The sequence below is a fragment of the Gorilla gorilla genome, chromosome 1 (assembly GCF_029281585.2).
Source record: "Gorilla gorilla gorilla isolate KB3781 chromosome 1, NHGRI_mGorGor1-v2.1_pri, whole genome shotgun sequence".
NCBI classification, from domain to species: domain Eukaryota; kingdom Metazoa; phylum Chordata; class Mammalia; order Primates; family Hominidae; genus Gorilla; species Gorilla gorilla.
The window spans coordinates 95,228,379-95,247,041 of NC_073224.2; the positions used below are offsets into that span (position 1 = coordinate 95,228,379).

Consider the following 18,663-nt stretch of genomic DNA (forward strand, 5'->3'; position numbering starts at 1 on the left):
GCCGGCCGTGTCGCCGCCGGGCACCTGGTGGGGAAGGGCTCTGGCGGCCCGGGGCGGCGAGGGAGCGAGAGCGCCCCCAGAGGCAGGCGGGCGGAACCGGGCAGCCGCGCTGGCCTTGCACCGGTGGGGCGCGGGGCGGCCTTTGGCGGGGCCGCGGCAGCGCGGAGCTGCGGGCGGGCGGACGGACCGGGCGTCGGGGCCGGGCTGCCCCGGGCGTCGGCGGCGCGCTGGTGGGAGCCCCGGGCCGGCGTGGCGGGGCTGCCCGCGCCGTGCGGCGTTGGTGGTATAGTGGTGAGCATAGCTGCCTTCCAAGCAGTTGACCCGGGTTCGATTCCCGGCCAACGCAGCGGGCGGACCTTTTGCGGAGGTCCCCGTCGCGGAGCTCGCGTCGCAGCTTGGCCTGTGGCTGCGTGCCTGTGCGCCCGGGAAGGAGGCGCGCGGTGTTTGGAGGGTGTGCTGCGAACAGGGCCAGAGCTGCTCGTGAGGGCAGGCCGGTTGCCGCCGGCGTCGCGGGGGCCGGTTGCGGGTGTTTGTTTTAAACCGAAGCAGGGGACAGGCGCCCAGGTAGCGCCCAGTGCTGGGGCCAGAGGCGCTGGGGCCAGGAGGCGCAAGCCGGGCCCTGAAGCCGCCTCTCCCTGGTGGTCTAGTGGTTAGGATTCGGCGCTCTCACCGCCGCGGCCCGGGTTCGATTCCCGGTCAGGGAAGCCTTCCTTCTTTGGCTCTGCCTGCCAACTGCCAGGCCCCTTCACACCTCCCCTTTTGACCAACAGGCTGGCTCGCTTGTCCCGCGCCCCAGCCACAACCTCCCGCGGCTTCCACGTGCGCCCCAACGCTCCCCGCCTACCTCCACCCATCCCTCCTTTTGGCCTCGCTGGCGCCACCTTCGCAACATCAACTTCACAGCCCTTCCTTGTCAGGTGCTCGCCTCGCTCCCACTCTTTCTCAGCGGCAAAGCCCACTGGCCAGGTCAGGCTTTCTCCTCCCATGGCCGCCAGGTGACCCGCCACCACCACCACCGCCACCCTGGCACTCTCGGATGGCCACGGAATGGGCCAGGACTCTCGAGCGGAGCGGCTTCTGCCAAGCCAAGCCAAGCCGAGTGGCTGACGGGCCACTTCTCTCTCGGCTGCGGGGGATCTGCGCCTAATGGTTGGGCCACCCGCCAGAGCCACTCATGTCAGCAAGCGCACTGGCTTTCCCAAGGCGTGCCAGACCCTGAGCGCGGGATCCGTGATTGGGCTCCACGGGTGTCAGCGGCTTTGGTGGAAATGGCAGCGGAACTTGAGGAGCCGAGACCACGGGCCATAGCGCTAGGGAGGCAGAGCTGCGACAGTCACCCTGGCAGCATGACTATGTTTTTCTTCATGCGGACATGATATCGATGGGATTCCTGTGACGTGTGGTAACGCGTGTACATCGCGTAGTGATCGATGGTCAACTGAGGGGATGTGGGACATCCATCCCGTGGGCATCTGTCATCTCTACCTGTTGGGAGCATCTCAGGTGCTGTCTTCCAGGAGCTCTTCGGAAACAAGCACTAGTACATCGCTGTTACCCCTAGTCGCCCTACTCTGCCGTAGAACATTATTGGGACGTATTCCCTCCATCCAAACGCATGCTCGGACCCATTTCACCAACCTCTCTTCACCGCAGTCACCCACACACCCTCTCCAGCCTCTGGTGTCTATCGTTCTACTCTCTACCTCCACAAGGTGAACATTTTGAGCTCCCAGGATTGGAGTAAGAACCTGCCCTCTCTGTCTTTCTGTGCCCGGCTCGTTTGATGTTCCATCGTGACCTTTAGCTCCGCCTCTGTTGCTGCAGACCAGAGGATTTCGTTCTTTTCTATGGCCAAATAGTATTCCATGGTGTCTATATGCCACATTTTTGTTAATCCATTTCCCGGCCGATGGACACTTAGGTTGTCTTAGCCACATCTCCCCTACCTGCACGTCCTTCACGGGCTCTCTGCAAGGAAGGAGAAAAATATGGCTCTTTTTGCCCGACCTCGCAGGCAGTCAGACCTTACCGTTGTCTTCCCCTGTTCCCTAAAAGTCGCTGTTATTCTATTCTTTTTCAAGGTGCACTGATTTCATGCTGTTCAAACACACATGTTTCACCGTCAATTTGTAGAGTTAACACAATTGTCACAGCGGTCCTGAGGTGACGTACATCCTCAGCTTACGAAGATAACAGGATTAAGAGATTAAAGTAAAGACAGGCGTAAGAAATTACAAAAGCATAATTTTGGAACTGATGAATGTCCGTATTGAAATGAAATCTTCACAATTTACGCGCCTCTGCCGCAGCTCCAGCCGCTCCCTCCGTTCGGGGTCCCTGACTTCCCGCAACATACACGTGCATGTGCGTACACATGCTCCCGCTCACCGTCGACAGGTTTGAGATTCTCGCCTATTCTGGATGTGAAAATGAATCTTGAGAGGTCCCATTAGTCAGACCAACCTGGCCACGGGCATTGAAGCGTGGAGATGCAGCAGTTCGTGGGAAAACCCAACGGCCAGGCTGACCAAAGCGCACGTGCGGGGTTGGGGTTCCTGATAGAATTCTAGCCGAAGTTTGCTTCCCATTGCCTGACCTACGCTCTCTATCGTCTCTCCAAATGTCAAGGAACATGTGCAGATGGTACCTATCCCCAGCGCCAAGATTCGCTGTGGGACTTTTTTCCCATCCCCTCCTTAGCACAGATGAGCCCAGTTCTCCAACCCTCTATTCAACCCGTATTGATCTTATTGTTTGGCTGATTCCCCAGGTCAATGGCAGAAGTCAGTCGACTTGTTGCCAAAACCGCTCTGTAGGGGCAAAGTAGACGTCCAACCAACTGCACAAACCTGTCCCGTGTCATTCGTGGGATCTTGGCACAGTCGGATCACCTGCAGGGACCAGACCCTATCGGGGATAGAGATGTTTGCCATCCCCACGGGAGGCTGGCTTGCTTGCCAGCGTGATGTGGGTGGATGTCAGGATGTCAGTGGGTGACAGCGATGGACAAAGGTGTCTGTTCCCGTGGCTGGCGTCCACCCTAGCCCGGGGCAAAGGGCTGACACCAAGGAAAGGAGAGAAGCATGTCACGTGCTGGGAGCTGGAAGAAGGAGTCCACGGTGTCCAGGGGGTGCACAGGGCTGGCTGGTCAGGTCTGGGAGTGAGGCTGTCCAGTCAAACGGAGGTTGTGCAGATGCCTGGGGCGTTAGGGCACCTCGCGGGCTGCCTATGCCATAGGTCGGAGGGGTCCCAGCTGGTGGCGGAGCTGGCGTGAGTCTGAAGAGGCTGAAGGGGGCCAGGACTGGGGAATATGAGTCGTCTGAGAGAGGGGAATTGACGGCGAGAGGGAGAGTTGGCTGTGCGAGACAGAGACAGAGAGATAGAGACATAGAGACAGAGAGAGAGAGACAGAGAAAGACAGAGTGAGAGAGAGAGAGTGAGAGTGTGAGAGTGTGTGTGTGTGTGTGTGTGTGTGTGTGTGTGTGTGTGAGTGTGTGTGTGAGTGAAAGGGCGGGTGGGGTGAGACAAAGGTGGGGGAGGGAGGGCTGAGCCTGAAGGCTGGTGGGAACAGTACATTTTCAGCCGGTTGGTCTGGGCAGGAGCGAAGTGTGTGTGGTCAAAGGGGACCCGCGCCGGCGAGACTGGGATGCTGCTTGGGCTGGGCGGTCAGAGTATGGAGTGGGGCTGGGGTGAGGTGGCAAGCAGCCCAGGGTGGGAGAGACATCGTGACAGAGCGACTGGAGGCCACGTCCCACGTCCCAAAAGGGTAGGGCATGCAACTGGACCCGAGACATAAATAAGCCGTCTTCAGGACGCACATTCACGTCTCAGGCATGTGTCTGGGGCTGAGATGAAAAGAGGTCCGAGGGAGAGAAAGAAGGCAGCATCCTCGACTAAAGTGGTGGATTGGGGTTAGGTTGGGAGTTGCGACACGGCGGTGGTGGTGCCGGCAGAATGAGGGGAGAGAGTGTGGAGTAGCCGGAACACGGTGAATATAGACGGTGCACATGCCACGCGTACACTCGTGTGGTCGCGTTAAGGACTGTGTGACCAACTAGGGGAAAGTGATGAGTTACTCCCCGGAGTCGCGACTTCCTTCCTACTGGAAGGGCAACCATGGCATCATTTGCTGGATGTGGGGAGCCAGCGAGGGGGAGAGAGAGAGAGAGAGAGAACGAGGTCGAGGTGGTGAAATGTGAAGAGAAGAGGTGGGGCGAGTGGCTGCAAGCCCGTGGTGCCTGGCGGTGTTCCGTGAAGTGAAATGCGTCGGGCAGAGGCGGTGGCAGGGCAATGAAGAGAAACAGGACCAGGAGGCTGCTAAGTTCTGGTGTCTGGCGCGCTGTCGTGTTCGGAGGGGTTGTTGTCACCAAGGTGTGTGGGTGCGGGGGGGTAGGCTCATCCCTAAGTCAGTCGAGAGAGGCACGGAAGAAAGGGCAGAGGGCCGTCGCGCGTGGGAGCGCAGCCGGTGCCGGACTCGCTCGCGCGCCCCGAGTGTAAGGAGGCGGCAGAGGCGAGCGCAGCTACGCCTTGGTGCTGCTGCAGCACCAAAATGGGAGGGCGTGCTGCATGGGCCGGGAATCGAACCCGGGCCTCCCGCGTGGCAGGCGAGAATTCTACCACTGAACCACCCATGCACCGATGGCAAACGCCAACGGAAGCTGGCACAGCGGAACTCGCCACCAGCCGCCGTTCACTGGTCACCGCCTGCCGTGGGCCTCCGTCCTATTGGAGCGTCCACGAGAGGCTGGCCCGATGGGGCGAGCAGAAGGGGAGGCTCTCGTCACGTCGAGGGACCTGAGGCGGGGCGCGGAGGGAGAGCGGAGGGAGAGAGGCCGACTCGTCCCATCTTGCGCTTTCTCTGCCGCCCAGGGTCGAGAGACTGCCCGCCGGGGTCTCCAGGGGAAGGACCGGCCGTGGCCCGCGCCCGAATGCCCGTGAGGGCAGATTCGCTGTGGCGGGCCATGCTGAGCGCGGATCCCCGGCACAGACCCAAAGTTTTTGTGTTTTGTTTTTGTTTGTTTGTTTGTTTCTTTGTTTGGGGGGATGTTTTTCCCCCTCCCCCCCAGCCCCCGCCGGACCGGCCTTCTCAGTTGTGTCACCTGCAGGTGGGGGTGGGGGGCGTGGTGTGTCAGCGAGCGGGGGCGGCGATGGGGAACGGGTCTCGCAGCCGTGGCCTGCGGCTCAGAAACGCAGACCAGGTCCGTGGGCGCCTCGCTCCTGCGCTCTGACCCACGCCACCGGCTCGCACTTGGGGTGCCGCCCCCTGGGCTGGTAGGGAGGCTGGAGCGCGAGAAAGGAGCGGAGGAGCGCTTCGGCAGAGCCGCAGCTGGCTGACCCTGGAGAAGGCGCGCTGGGTGTGGCTGGGACGGCCCAGGCCGCGGCTTCCCGCGTGGGGATGCGCTGTGGCGCAGAGCTGGTCCCGGCGGGGCCGGGCGTTTGTGGGCGGGTGACGGGGATCTAGGGCTTCCGCTCGTGATTCCTCTTGGGCTGTCTTTTCGGGTTTGGACTCGCCTGCCAGGCTGTGTGCAGGGTTCCCGCTGCCTCTGGCCGGCAGGCGTCCGGGCTGCAGGTGGGCCGGCAGGCAGGTGTTAGCGGGAAGGGAGCACAGGTAGCGAGGTGGGATCGGCGACCTGGCTAGGGTGTCGGGAGAATGGAATGCGCGGCCGGGGTCCGAGGGGTCGGAGGAAAGGACAGGATGTTGGATGGCGTGCCTCTGGTGGGAGACGTGTGTGCGGCTCCACGAGCGAGTCGCTCGCTGCTGTTCCGCGGTCAGAAGTTGGAGGGTGAAACCGGGCGGGCTGTGCAGGCCAGGACGCCTCTGGGCAGCGCAGCGGCGATTCAAGGCGGTGGGCGGTGGGCGCAGGCCTGTGGGAGGAAGGAGGGAAAAGGAGGAATAGGGGAAGAATCTGGGCTGTGTCTGTTTGGACGAGTGAGGAGAAGGCGGGTGGAGGAGATAGGCAGGGAAGAGCGTGGAAGGTGGTCGCGGTCGCTCGCTGTGTGTGGGGCCAGGGAAGAGGGCGTGTGAGGTGGTGGGGAGGGCGTCTGTCCGAAGGGCAATGGGTAGAGGGTCGCGGGCGCTGGCGCATGGTCCTGGGCTGTTTCTGCGACAGCCGGCGGGTGGGCAGGAAGAACGGACGTGCCTGAGAAGCGGCGGCGTTTTGGAGGCTTGCTTCAAGGGGGCTGGAGTCTGGAGAGCGGGCAAGGGCTCAAGGCAGGAAGCGGCCAAAGGTGCTCCAGGGTTGCCATGGGCGTTGCCCTCCGGCGGGCGGGCCAAAAGGTCGGCTTGTCAGGAGTGGGATTCGAACCCACGCCTCCAGGGGAGACTGCGACCTGAACGCAGCGCCTTAGACCGCTCGGCCATCCTGACGGCGCGCCGGGGCGCGTCGCTGCTGGCATGGCTGGGACCCGGCGCGGACGCCTGCGCCCTTGGCCGGCGCCTGTCTGGGTTCGGAGCGCAACCGACGGACCGCGCGGGCGGAGCGGGCGCCAAGTGAACGGAGCCGGCTGGCGTTGGCGTGGACGCCCCCGCGTCCCCACCCCGGACCCAAAGGGTCCGCGTCGGGCCGGCCGCCGCCGCCGCACGCCCCAGCCCCCGCGCCTCCGCTCGCCGAACCCCGCAGGGCGTGCGCCCACCGCGTCCTAGGAGCAGCGGCCTGACTGTTTCGCCCGCGCCTCCTCCTGCCCCGGCGCGATCCCCGCGTTGGAGACAGCAGGCAGGGCGCACGGGCAGGTTCCACGCCGCTCCGGTACCTGTCGGGGTCCGGCTCCGGCTCCGGCTCCGGGTCCCAGCGGGATCGCAGGGTGCTTTGTTGGGTGTCGGGGTAGGTCGTGCCAACGGTGGCGGGGGGCGGGTGGCAGGTGACGGGTGGCGTGTGGCGGGTGGCGGGTGGCGGGTGGAAGGCGAGCACGCGCCCGGCCCCTGCCGTCGGGGGAGGGGATCAAGGCAGGGCTAGGCGTCCGCGGTCGGAGTGGGGTCTGGCGTCCCGGCGACCGCCGCCGTCGTCCTCGTTAGTATAGTGGTGAGTATCCCCGCCTGTCACGCGGGAGACCGGGGTTCGATTCCCCGACGGGGAGGCAGCCGTGCTTTTTGGGCCGCCGCCTCGGACCCAGCCTGTGGGCCCTCCTTCTCCTTCCTCCGCCCTCCAGCTAGTCGCAGGGCGCCATCTCGGGCCTGGCCTGCCTGGCCCCTTGGACCCCTGGGCCCTCTGGGCCCCCTGGGCCTCCTGGGCCCCCTTGGCCTCCTACCTTTTCTTCTCGCCCGCGGCTTGGTCGCCGCAGCCGGGCGGCCTCCTCTGGCCCCCACGGCGCCCAGAGAGCTGCCGGCCCAAAGTGGGTGTCGGAAGAGGCTTTCTGCGAGGCACAGGGCCCGGCGCCCGGTGGGAGGCGGAGGAGTGGGGACCCCGTCGGCGCCGGCCGTGTCGCCGCCGGGCACCTGGTGGGGAAGGGCTCTGGCGGCCCGGGGCGGCGAGGGAGCGAGAGCGCCCCCAGAGGCAGGCGGGCGGAACCGGGCAGCCGCGCTGGCCTTGCACCGGTGGGGCGCGGGGCGGCCTTTGGCGGGGCCGCGGCAGCGCGGAGCTGCGGGCGGGCGGACGGACCGGGCGTCGGGGCCGGGCTGCCCCGGGCGTCGGCGGCGCGCTGGTGGGAGCCCCGGGCCGGCGTGGCGGGGCTGCCCGCGCCGTGCGGCGTTGGTGGTATAGTGGTGAGCATAGCTGCCTTCCAGGCAGTTGACCCGGGTTCGATTCCCGGCCAACGCAGCGGGCGGACCTTTTGCGGAGGTCCCCGTCGCGGAGCTCGCGTCGCAGCTTGGCCTGTGGCTGCGTGCCTGTGCGCCCGGGAAGGAGGCGCGCGGTGTTTGGAGGGTGTGCTGCGAACAGGGCCAGAGCTGCTCGTGAGGGCAGGCCGGTTGCCGCCGGCGTCGCGGGGGCCGGTTGCGGGTGTTTGTTTTAAACCGAAGCAGGGGACAGGCGCCCAGGTAGCGCCCAGTGCTGGGGCCAGAGGCGCTGGGGCCAGGAGGCGCAAGCCGGGCCCTGAAGCCGCCTCTCCCTGGTGGTCTAGTGGTTAGGATTCGGCGCTCTCACCGCCGCGGCCCGGGTTCGATTCCCGGTCAGGGAAGCCTTCCTTCTTTGGCTCTGCCTGCCAACTGCCAGGCCCCTTCACACCTCCCCTTTTGACCAACAGGCTGGCTCGCTTGTCCCGCGCCCCAGCCACAACCTCCCGCGGCTTCCACGTGCGCCCCAACGCTCCCCGCCTACCTCCACCCATCCCTCCTTTTGGCCTCGCTGGCGCCACCTTCGCAACATCAACTTCACAGCCCTTCCTTGTCAGGTGCTCGCCTCGCTCCCACTCTTTCTCAGCGGCAAAGCCCACTGGCCAGGTCAGGCTTTCTCCTCCCATGGCCGCCAGGTGACCCGCCACCACCACCACCGCCACCCTGGCACTCTCGGATGGCCACGGAATGGGCCAGGACTCTCGAGCGGAGCGGCTTCTGCCAAGCCAAGCCAAGCCGAGTGGCTGACGGGCCACTTCTCTCTCGGCTGCGGGGGATCTGCGCCTAATGGTTGGGCCACCCGCCAGAGCCACTCATGTCAGCAAGCGCACTGGCTTTCCCAAGGCGTGCCAGACCCTGAGCGCGGGATCCGTGATTGGGCTCCACGGGTGTCAGCGGCTTTGGTGGAAATGGCAGCGGAACTTGAGGAGCCGAGACCACGGGCCATAGCGCTAGGGAGGCAGAGCTGCGACAGTCACCCTGGCAGCATGACTATGTTTTTCTTCATGCGGACATGATATCGATGGGATTCCTGTGACGTGTGGTAACGCGTGTACATCGCGTAGTGATCGATGGTCAACTGAGGGGATGTGGGACATCCATCCCGTGGGCATCTGTCATCTCTACCTGTTGGGAGCATCTCAGGTGCTGTCTTCCAGGAGCTCTTCGGAAACAAGCACTAGTACATCGCTGTTACCCCTAGTCGCCCTACTCTGCCGTAGAACATTATTGGGACGTATTCCCTCCATCCAAACGCATGCTCGGACCCATTTCACCAACCTCTCTTCACCGCAGTCACCCACACACCCTCTCCAGCCTCTGGTGTCTATCGTTCTACTCTCTACCTCCACAAGGTGAACATTTTGAGCTCCCAGGATTGGAGTAAGAACCTGCCCTCTCTGTCTTTCTGTGCCCGGCTCGTTTGATGTTCCATCGTGACCTTTAGCTCCGCCTCTGTTGCTGCAGACCAGAGGATTTCGTTCTTTTCTATGGCCAAATAGTATTCCATGGTGTCTATATGCCACATTTTTGTTAATCCATTTCCCGGCCGATGGACACTTAGGTTGTCTTAGCCACATCTCCCCTACCTGCACGTCCTTCACGGGCTCTCTGCAAGGAAGGAGAAAAATATGGCTCTTTTTGCCCGACCTCGCAGGCAGTCAGACCTTACCGTTGTCTTCCCCTGTTCCCTAAAAGTCGCTGTTATTCTATTCTTTTTCAAGGTGCACTGATTTCATGCTGTTCAAACACACATGTTTCACCGTCAATTTGTAGAGTTAACACAATTGTCACAGCGGTCCTGAGGTGACGTACATCCTCAGCTTACGAAGATAACAGGATTAAGAGATTAAAGTAAAGACAGGCGTAAGAAATTACAAAAGCATAATTTTGGAACTGATGAATGTCCGTATTGAAATGAAATCTTCACAATTTACGCGCCTCTGCCGCAGCTCCAGCCGCTCCCTCCGTTCGGGGTCCCTGACTTCCCGCAACATACACGTGCATGTGCGTACACATGCTCCCGCTCACCGTCGACAGGTTTGAGATTCTCGCCTATTCTGGATGTGAAAATGAATCTTGAGAGGTCCCATTAGTCAGACCAACCTGGCCACGGGCATTGAAGCGTGGAGATGCAGCAGTTCGTGGGAAAACCCAACGGCCAGGCTGACCAAAGCGCACGTGCGGGGTTGGGGTTCCTGATAGAATTCTAGCCGAAGTTTGCTTCCCATTGCCTGACCTACGCTCTCTATCGTCTCTCCAAATGTCAAGGAACATGTGCAGATGGTACCTATCCCCAGCGCCAAGATTCGCTGTGGGACTTTTTTCCCATCCCCTCCTTAGCACAGATGAGCCCAGTTCTCCAACCCTCTATTCAACCCGTATTGATCTTATTGTTTGGCTGATTCCCCAGGTCAATGGCAGAAGTCAGTCGACTTGTTGCCAAAACCGCTCTGTAGGGGCAAAGTAGACGTCCAACCAACTGCACAAACCTGTCCCGTGTCATTCGTGGGATCTTGGCACAGTCGGATCACCTGCAGGGACCAGACCCTATCGGGGATAGAGATGTTTGCCATCCCCACGGGAGGCTGGCTTGCTTGCCAGCGTGATGTGGGTGGATGTCAGGATGTCAGTGGGTGACAGCGATGGACAAAGGTGTCTGTTCCCGTGGCTGGCGTCCACCCTAGCCCGGGGCAAAGGGCTGACACCAAGGAAAGGAGAGAAGCATGTCACGTGCTGGGAGCTGGAAGAAGGAGTCCACGGTGTCCAGGGGGTGCACAGGGCTGGCTGGTCAGGTCTGGGAGTGAGGCTGTCCAGTCAAACGGAGGTTGTGCAGATGCCTGGGGCGTTAGGGCACCTCGCGGGCTGCCTATGCCATAGGTCGGAGGGGTCCCAGCTGGTGGCGGAGCTGGCGTGAGTCTGAAGAGGCTGAAGGGGGCCAGGACTGGGGAATATGAGTCGTCTGAGAGAGGGGAATTGACGGCGAGAGGGAGAGTTGGCTGTGCGAGACAGAGACAGAGAGATAGAGACATAGAGACAGAGAGAGAGAGACAGAGAAAGACAGAGTGAGAGAGAGAGAGTGAGAGTGTGAGAGTGTGTGTGTGTGTGTGTGTGTGTGTGTGTGTGAGTGTGTGTGTGAGTGAAAGGGCGGGTGGGGTGAGACAAAGGTGGGGGAGGGAGGGCTGAGCCTGAAGGCTGGTGGGAACAGTACATTTTCAGCCGGTTGGTCTGGGCAGGAGCGAAGTGTGTGTGGTCAAAGGGGACCCGCGCCGGCGAGACTGGGATGCTGCTTGGGCTGGGCGGTCAGAGTATGGAGTGGGGCTGGGGTGAGGTGGCAAGCAGCCCAGGGTGGGAGAGACATCGTGACAGAGCGACTGGAGGCCACGTCCCACGTCCCAAAAGGGTAGGGCATGCAACTGGACCCGAGACATAAATAAGCCGTCTTCAGGACGCACATTCACGTCTCAGGCATGTGTCTGGGGCTGAGATGAAAAGAGGTCCGAGGGAGAGAAAGAAGGCAGCATCCTCGACTAAAGTGGTGGATTGGGGTTAGGTTGGGAGTTGCGACACGGCGGTGGTGGTGCCGGCAGAATGAGGGGAGAGAGTGTGGAGTAGCCGGAACACGGTGAATATAGACGGTGCACATGCCACGCGTACACTCGTGTGGTCGCGTTAAGGACTGTGTGACCAACTAGGGGAAAGTGATGAGTTACTCCCCGGAGTCGCGACTTCCTTCCTACTGGAAGGGCAACCATGGCATCATTTGCTGGATGTGGGGAGCCAGCGAGGGGGAGAGAGAGAGAGAGAGAGAACGAGGTCGAGGTGGTGAAATGTGAAGAGAAGAGGTGGGGCGAGTGGCTGCAAGCCCGTGGTGCCTGGCGGTGTTCCGTGAAGTGAAATGCGTCGGGCAGAGGCGGTGGCAGGGCAATGAAGAGAAACAGGACCAGGAGGCTGCTAAGTTCTGGTGTCTGGCGCGCTGTCGTGTTCGGAGGGGTTGTTGTCACCAAGGTGTGTGGGTGCGGGGGGGTAGGCTCATCCCTAAGTCAGTCGAGAGAGGCACGGAAGAAAGGGCAGAGGGCCGTCGCGCGTGGGAGCGCAGCCGGTGCCGGACTCGCTCGCGCGCCCCGAGTGTAAGGAGGCGGCAGAGGCGAGCGCAGCTACGCCTTGGTGCTGCTGCAGCACCAAAATGGGAGGGCGTGCTGCATGGGCCGGGAATCGAACCCGGGCCTCCCGCGTGGCAGGCGAGAATTCTACCACTGAACCACCCATGCACCGATGGCAAACGCCAACGGAAGCTGGCACAGCGGAACTCGCCACCAGCCGCCGTTCACTGGTCACCGCCTGCCGTGGGCCTCCGTCCTATTGGAGCGTCCACGAGAGGCTGGCCCGATGGGGCGAGCAGAAGGGGAGGCTCTCGTCACGTCGAGGGACCTGAGGCGGGGCGCGGAGGGAGAGCGGAGGGAGAGAGGCCGACTCGTCCCATCTTGCGCTTTCTCTGCCGCCCAGGGTCGAGAGACTGCCCGCCGGGGTCTCCAGGGGAAGGACCGGCCGTGGCCCGCGCCCGAATGCCCGTGAGGGCAGATTCGCTGTGGCGGGCCATGCTGAGCGCGGATCCCCGGCACAGACCCAAAGTTTTTGTGTTTTGTTTTTGTTTGTTTGTTTGTTTCTTTGTTTGGGGGGATGTTTTTCCCCCTCCCCCCCAGCCCCCGCCGGACCGGCCTTCTCAGTTGTGTCACCTGCAGGTGGGGGTGGGGGGCGTGGTGTGTCAGCGAGCGGGGGCGGCGATGGGGAACGGGTCTCGCAGCCGTGGCCTGCGGCTCAGAAACGCAGACCAGGTCCGTGGGCGCCTCGCTCCTGCGCTCTGACCCACGCCACCGGCTCGCACTTGGGGTGCCGCCCCCTGGGCTGGTAGGGAGGCTGGAGCGCGAGAAAGGAGCGGAGGAGCGCTTCGGCAGAGCCGCAGCTGGCTGACCCTGGAGAAGGCGCGCTGGGTGTGGCTGGGACGGCCCAGGCCGCGGCTTCCCGCGTGGGGATGCGCTGTGGCGCAGAGCTGGTCCCGGCGGGGCCGGGCGTTTGTGGGCGGGTGACGGGGATCTAGGGCTTCCGCTCGTGATTCCTCTTGGGCTGTCTTTTCGGGTTTGGACTCGCCTGCCAGGCTGTGTGCAGGGTTCCCGCTGCCTCTGGCCGGCAGGCGTCCGGGCTGCAGGTGGGCCGGCAGGCAGGTGTTAGCGGGAAGGGAGCACAGGTAGCGAGGTGGGATCGGCGACCTGGCTAGGGTGTCGGGAGAATGGAATGCGCGGCCGGGGTCCGAGGGGTCGGAGGAAAGGACAGGATGTTGGATGGCGTGCCTCTGGTGGGAGACGTGTGTGCGGCTCCACGAGCGAGTCGCTCGCTGCTGTTCCGCGGTCAGAAGTTGGAGGGTGAAACCGGGCGGGCTGTGCAGGCCAGGACGCCTCTGGGCAGCGCAGCGGCGATTCAAGGCGGTGGGCGGTGGGCGGAGGCCTGTGGGAGGAAGGAGGGAAAAGGAGGAATAGGGGAAGAATCTGGGCTGTGTCTGTTTGGACGAGTGAGGAGAAGGCGGGTGGAGGAGATAGGCAGGGAAGAGCGTGGAAGGTGGTCGCGGTCGCTCGCTGTGTGTGGGGCCAGGGAAGAGGGCGTGTGAGGTGGTGGGGAGGGCGTCTGTCCGAAGGGCAATGGGTAGAGGGTCGCGGGCGCTGGCGCATGGTCCTGGGCTGTTTCTGCGACAGCCGGCGGGTGGGCAGGAAGAACGGACGTGCCTGAGAAGCGGCGGCGTTTTGGAGGCTTGCTTCAAGGGGGCTGGAGTCTGGAGAGCGGGCAAGGGCTCAAGGCAGGAAGCGGCCAAAGGTGCTCCAGGGTTGCCATGGGCGTTGCCCTCCGGCGGGCGGGCCAAAAGGTCGGCTTGTCAGGAGTGGGATTCGAACCCACGCCTCCAGGGGAGACTGCGACCTGAACGCAGCGCCTTAGACCGCTCGGCCATCCTGACGGCGCGCCGGGGCGCGTCGCTGCTGGCATGGCTGGGACCCGGCGCGGACGCCTGCGCCCTTGGCCGGCGCCTGTCTGGGTTCGGAGCGCAACCGACGGACCGCGCGGGCGGAGCGGGCGCCAAGTGAACGGAGCCGGCTGGCGTTGGCGTGGACGCCCCCGCGTCCCCACCCCGGACCCAAAGGGTCCGCGTCGGGCCGGCCGCCGCCGCCGCACGCCCCAGCCCCCGCGCCTCCGCTCGCCGAACCCCGCAGGGCGTGCGCCCACCGCGTCCTAGGAGCAGCGGCCTGACTGTTTCGCCCGCGCCTCCTCCTGCCCCGGCGCGATCCCCGCGTTGGAGACAGCAGGCAGGGCGCACGGGCAGGTTCCACGCCGCTCCGGTACCTGTCGGGGTCCGGCTCCGGCTCCGGCTCCGGGTCCCAGCGGGATCGCAGGGTGCTTTGTTGGGTGTCGGGGTAGGTCGTGCCAACGGTGGCGGGGGGCGGGTGGCAGGTGACGGGTGGCGTGTGGCGGGTGGCGGGTGGCGGGTGGAAGGCGAGCACGCGCCCGGCCCCTGCCGTCGGGGGAGGGGATCAAGGCAGGGCTAGGCGTCCGCGGTCGGAGTGGGGTCTGGCGTCCCGGCGACCGCCGCCGTCGTCCTCGTTAGTATAGTGGTGAGTATCCCCGCCTGTCACGCGGGAGACCGGGGTTCGATTCCCCGACGGGGAGGCAGCCGTGCTTTTTGGGCCGCCGCCTCGGACCCAGCCTGTGGGCCCTCCTTCTCCTTCCTCCGCCCTCCAGCTAGTCGCAGGGCGCCATCTCGGGCCTGGCCTGCCTGGCCCCTTGGACCCCTGGGCCCTCTGGGCCCCCTGGGCCTCCTGGGCCCCCTTGGCCTCCTACCTTTTCTTCTCGCCCGCGGCTTGGTCGCCGCAGCCGGGCGGCCTCCTCTGGCCCCCACGGCGCCCAGAGAGCTGCCGGCCCAAAGTGGGTGTCGGAAGAGGCTTTCTGCGAGGCACAGGGCCCGGCGCCCGGTGGGAGGCGGAGGAGTGGGGACCCCGTCGGCGCCGGCCGTGTCGCCGCCGGGCACCTGGTGGGGAAGGGCTCTGGCGGCCCGGGGCGGCGAGGGAGCGAGAGCGCCCCCAGAGGCAGGCGGGCGGAACCGGGCAGCCGCGCTGGCCTTGCACCGGTGGGGCGCGGGGCGGCCTTTGGCGGGGCCGCGGCAGCGCGGAGCTGCGGGCGGGCGGACGGACCGGGCGTCGGGGCCGGGCTGCCCCGGGCGTCGGCGGCGCGCTGGTGGGAGCCCCGGGCCGGCGTGGCGGGGCTGCCCGCGCCGTGCGGCGTTGGTGGTATAGTGGTGAGCATAGCTGCCTTCCAAGCAGTTGACCCGGGTTCGATTCCCGGCCAACGCAGCGGGCGGACCTTTTGCGGAGGTCCCCGTCGCGGAGCTCGCGTCGCAGCTTGGCCTGTGGCTGCGTGCCTGTGCGCCCGGGAAGGAGGCGCGCGGTGTTTGGAGGGTGTGCTGCGAACAGGGCCAGAGCTGCTCGTGAGGGCAGGCCGGTTGCCGCCGGCGTCGCGGGGGCCGGTTGCGGGTGTTTGTTTTAAACCGAAGCAGGGGACAGGCGCCCAGGTAGCGCCCAGTGCTGGGGCCAGAGGCGCTGGGGCCAGGAGGCGCAAGCCGGGCCCTGAAGCCGCCTCTCCCTGGTGGTCTAGTGGTTAGGATTCGGCGCTCTCACCGCCGCGGCCCGGGTTCGATTCCCGGTCAGGGAAGCCTTCCTTCTTTGGCTCTGCCTGCCAACTGCCAGGCCCCTTCACACCTCCCCTTTTGACCAACAGGCTGGCTCGCTTGTCCCGCGCCCCAGCCACAACCTCCCGCGGCTTCCACGTGCGCCCCAACGCTCCCCGCCTACCTCCACCCATCCCTCCTTTTGGCCTCGCTGGCGCCACCTTCGCAACATCAACTTCACAGCCCTTCCTTGTCAGGTGCTCGCCTCGCTCCCACTCTTTCTCAGCGGCAAAGCCCACTGGCCAGGTCAGGCTTTCTCCTCCCATGGCCGCCAGGTGACCCGCCACCACCACCACCGCCACCCTGGCACTCTCGGATGGCCACGGAATGGGCCAGGACTCTCGAGCGGAGCGGCTTCTGCCAAGCCAAGCCAAGCCGAGTGGCTGACGGGCCACTTCTCTCTCGGCTGCGGGGGATCTGCGCCTAATGGTTGGGCCACCCGCCAGAGCCACTCATGTCAGCAAGCGCACTGGCTTTCCCAAGGCGTGCCAGACCCTGAGCGCGGGATCCGTGATTGGGCTCCACGGGTGTCAGCGGCTTTGGTGGAAATGGCAGCGGAACTTGAGGAGCCGAGACCACGGGCCATAGCGCTAGGGAGGCAGAGCTGCGACAGTCACCCTGGCAGCATGACTATGTTTTTCTTCATGCGGACATGATATCGATGGGATTCCTGTGACGTGTGGTAACGCGTGTACATCGCGTAGTGATCGATGGTCAACTGAGGGGATGTGGGACATCCATCCCGTGGGCATCTGTCATCTCTACCTGTTGGGAGCATCTCAGGTGCTGTCTTCCAGGAGCTCTTCGGAAACAAGCACTAGTACATCGCTGTTACCCCTAGTCGCCCTACTCTGCCGTAGAACATTATTGGGACGTATTCCCTCCATCCAAACGCATGCTCGGACCCATTTCACCAACCTCTCTTCACCGCAGTCACCCACACACCCTCTCCAGCCTCTGGTGTCTATCGTTCTACTCTCTACCTCCACAAGGTGAACATTTTGAGCTCCCAGGATTGGAGTAAGAACCTGCCCTCTCTGTCTTTCTGTGCCCGGCTCGTTTGATGTTCCATCGTGACCTTTAGCTCCGCCTCTGTTGCTGCAGACCAGAGGATTTCGTTCTTTTCTATGGCCAAATAGTATTCCATGGTGTCTATATGCCACATTTTTGTTAATCCATTTCCCGGCCGATGGACACTTAGGTTGTCTTAGCCACATCTCCCCTACCTGCACGTCCTTCACGGGCTCTCTGCAAGGAAGGAGAAAAATATGGCTCTTTTTGCCCGACCTCGCAGGCAGTCAGACCTTACCGTTGTCTTCCCCTGTTCCCTAAAAGTCGCTGTTATTCTATTCTTTTTCAAGGTGCACTGATTTCATGCTGTTCAAACACACATGTTTCACCGTCAATTTGTAGAGTTAACACAATTGTCACAGCGGTCCTGAGGTGACGTACATCCTCAGCTTACGAAGATAACAGGATTAAGAGATTAAAGTAAAGACAGGCGTAAGAAATTACAAAAGCATAATTTTGGAACTGATGAATGTCCGTATTGAAATGAAATCTTCACAATTTACGCGCCTCTGCCGCAGCTCCAGCCGCTCCCTCCGTTCGGGGTCCCTGACTTCCCGCAACATACACGTGCATGTGCGTACACATGCTCCCGCTCACCGTCGACAGGTTTGAGATTCTCGCCTATTCTGGATGTGAAAATGAATCTTGAGAGGTCCCATTAGTCAGACCAACCTGGCCACGGGCATTGAAGCGTGGAGATGCAGCAGTTCGTGGGAAAACCCAACGGCCAGGCTGACCAAAGCGCACGTGCGGGGTTGGGGTTCCTGATAGAATTCTAGCCGAAGTTTGCTTCCCATTGCCTGACCTACGCTCTCTATCGTCTCTCCAAATGTCAAGGAACATGTGCAGATGGTACCTATCCCCAGCGCCAAGATTCGCTGTGGGACTTTTTTCCCATCCCCTCCTTAGCACAGATGAGCCCAGTTCTCCAACCCTCTATTCAACCCGTATTGATCTTATTGTTTGGCTGATTCCCCAGGTCAATGGCAGAAGTCAGTCGACTTGTTGCCAAAACCGCTCTGTAGGGGCAAAGTAGACGTCCAACCAACTGCACAAACCTGTCCCGTGTCATTCGTGGGATCTTGGCACAGTCGGATCACCTGCAGGGACCAGACCCTATCGGGGATAGAGATGTTTGCCATCCCCACGGGAGGCTGGCTTGCTTGCCAGCGTGATGTGGGTGGATGTCAGGATGTCAGTGGGTGACAGCGATGGACAAAGGTGTCTGTTCCCGTGGCTGGCGTCCACCCTAGCCCGGGGCAAAGGGCTGACACCAAGGAAAGGAGAGAAGCATGTCACGTGCTGGGAGCTGGAAGAAGGAGTCCACGGTGTCCAGGGGGTGCACAGGGCTGGCTGGTCAGGTCTGGGAGTGAGGCTGTCCAGTCAAACGGAGGTTGTGCAGATGCCTGGGGCGTTAGGGCACCTCGCGGGCTGCCTATGCCATAGGTCGGAGGGGTCCCAGCTGGTGGCGGAGCTGGCGTGAGTCTGAAGAGGCTGAAGGGGGCCAGGACTGGGGAATATGAGTCGTCTGAGAGAGGGGAATTGACGGCGAGAGGGAGAGTTGGCTGTGCGAGACAGAGACAGAGAGATAGAGACATAGAGACAGAGAGAGAGAGACAGAGAAAGACAGAGTGAGAGAGAGAGAGTGAGAGTGTGAGAGTGTGTGTGTGTGTGTGTGTGTGTGTGTGTGTGTGTGAGTGTGTGTGTGAGTGAAAGGGCGGGTGGGGTGAGACAAAGGTGGGGGAGGGAGGGCTGAGCCTGAAGGCTGGTGGGAACAGTACATTTTCAGCCGGTTGGTCTGGGCAGGAGCGAAGTGTGTGTGGTCAAAGGGGACCCGCGCCGGCGAGACTGGGATGCTGCTTGGGCTGGGCGGTCAGAGTATGGAGTGGGGCTGGGGTGAGGTGGCAAGCAGCCCAGGGTGGGAGAGACATCGTGACAGAGCGACTGGAGGCCACGTCCCACGTCCCAAAAGGGTAGGGCATGCAACTGGACCCGAGACATAAATAAGCCGTCTTCAGGACGCACATTCACGTCTCAGGCATGTGTCTGGGGCTGAGATGAA

General features: G+C 63.0%; 12 non-coding genes across 12 annotated transcripts; 8 read left to right on the plus strand and 4 right to left on the minus strand.

The window, feature by feature from the left end:
* The first annotated feature begins 274 nt into the window (after positions 1–274).
* On the plus strand, positions 275–346 carry TRNAG-UCC (transfer RNA glycine (anticodon UCC)). Its single transcript has one exon. It is a non-coding gene; the product is annotated as a tRNA-Gly (tRNA).
* A 286-nt stretch (positions 347–632) lies between these two features.
* Positions 633–704, plus strand: TRNAE-CUC (transfer RNA glutamic acid (anticodon CUC)). Its single transcript has one exon. It is a non-coding gene; the product is annotated as a tRNA-Glu (tRNA).
* Positions 705–4,563: 3,859 nt separating this feature from the next.
* TRNAG-GCC (transfer RNA glycine (anticodon GCC)) lies at positions 4,564–4,634 on the minus strand. Its single transcript has one exon. It is a non-coding gene; the product is annotated as a tRNA-Gly (tRNA).
* A 1,650-nt stretch (positions 4,635–6,284) lies between these two features.
* TRNAL-CAG (transfer RNA leucine (anticodon CAG)) lies at positions 6,285–6,367 on the minus strand. Its single transcript has one exon. It is a non-coding gene; the product is annotated as a tRNA-Leu (tRNA).
* A 635-nt stretch (positions 6,368–7,002) lies between these two features.
* TRNAD-GUC (transfer RNA aspartic acid (anticodon GUC)) lies at positions 7,003–7,074 on the plus strand. The gene has a single exon. It is a non-coding gene; the product is annotated as a tRNA-Asp (tRNA).
* A 608-nt stretch (positions 7,075–7,682) lies between these two features.
* Positions 7,683–7,754, plus strand: TRNAG-UCC (transfer RNA glycine (anticodon UCC)). The gene has a single exon. It is a non-coding gene; the product is annotated as a tRNA-Gly (tRNA).
* Positions 7,755–8,040: 286 nt separating this feature from the next.
* On the plus strand, positions 8,041–8,112 carry TRNAE-CUC (transfer RNA glutamic acid (anticodon CUC)). The gene has a single exon. It is a non-coding gene; the product is annotated as a tRNA-Glu (tRNA).
* A 3,853-nt stretch (positions 8,113–11,965) lies between these two features.
* Positions 11,966–12,036, minus strand: TRNAG-GCC (transfer RNA glycine (anticodon GCC)). The gene has a single exon. It is a non-coding gene; the product is annotated as a tRNA-Gly (tRNA).
* A 1,650-nt stretch (positions 12,037–13,686) lies between these two features.
* TRNAL-CAG (transfer RNA leucine (anticodon CAG)) lies at positions 13,687–13,769 on the minus strand. The gene has a single exon. It is a non-coding gene; the product is annotated as a tRNA-Leu (tRNA).
* Positions 13,770–14,404: 635 nt separating this feature from the next.
* TRNAD-GUC (transfer RNA aspartic acid (anticodon GUC)) lies at positions 14,405–14,476 on the plus strand. The gene has a single exon. It is a non-coding gene; the product is annotated as a tRNA-Asp (tRNA).
* Positions 14,477–15,084: 608 nt separating this feature from the next.
* Positions 15,085–15,156, plus strand: TRNAG-UCC (transfer RNA glycine (anticodon UCC)). Its single transcript has one exon. It is a non-coding gene; the product is annotated as a tRNA-Gly (tRNA).
* A 286-nt stretch (positions 15,157–15,442) lies between these two features.
* TRNAE-CUC (transfer RNA glutamic acid (anticodon CUC)) lies at positions 15,443–15,514 on the plus strand. Its single transcript has one exon. It is a non-coding gene; the product is annotated as a tRNA-Glu (tRNA).
* Positions 15,515–18,663: the final 3,149 nt, after the last annotated feature.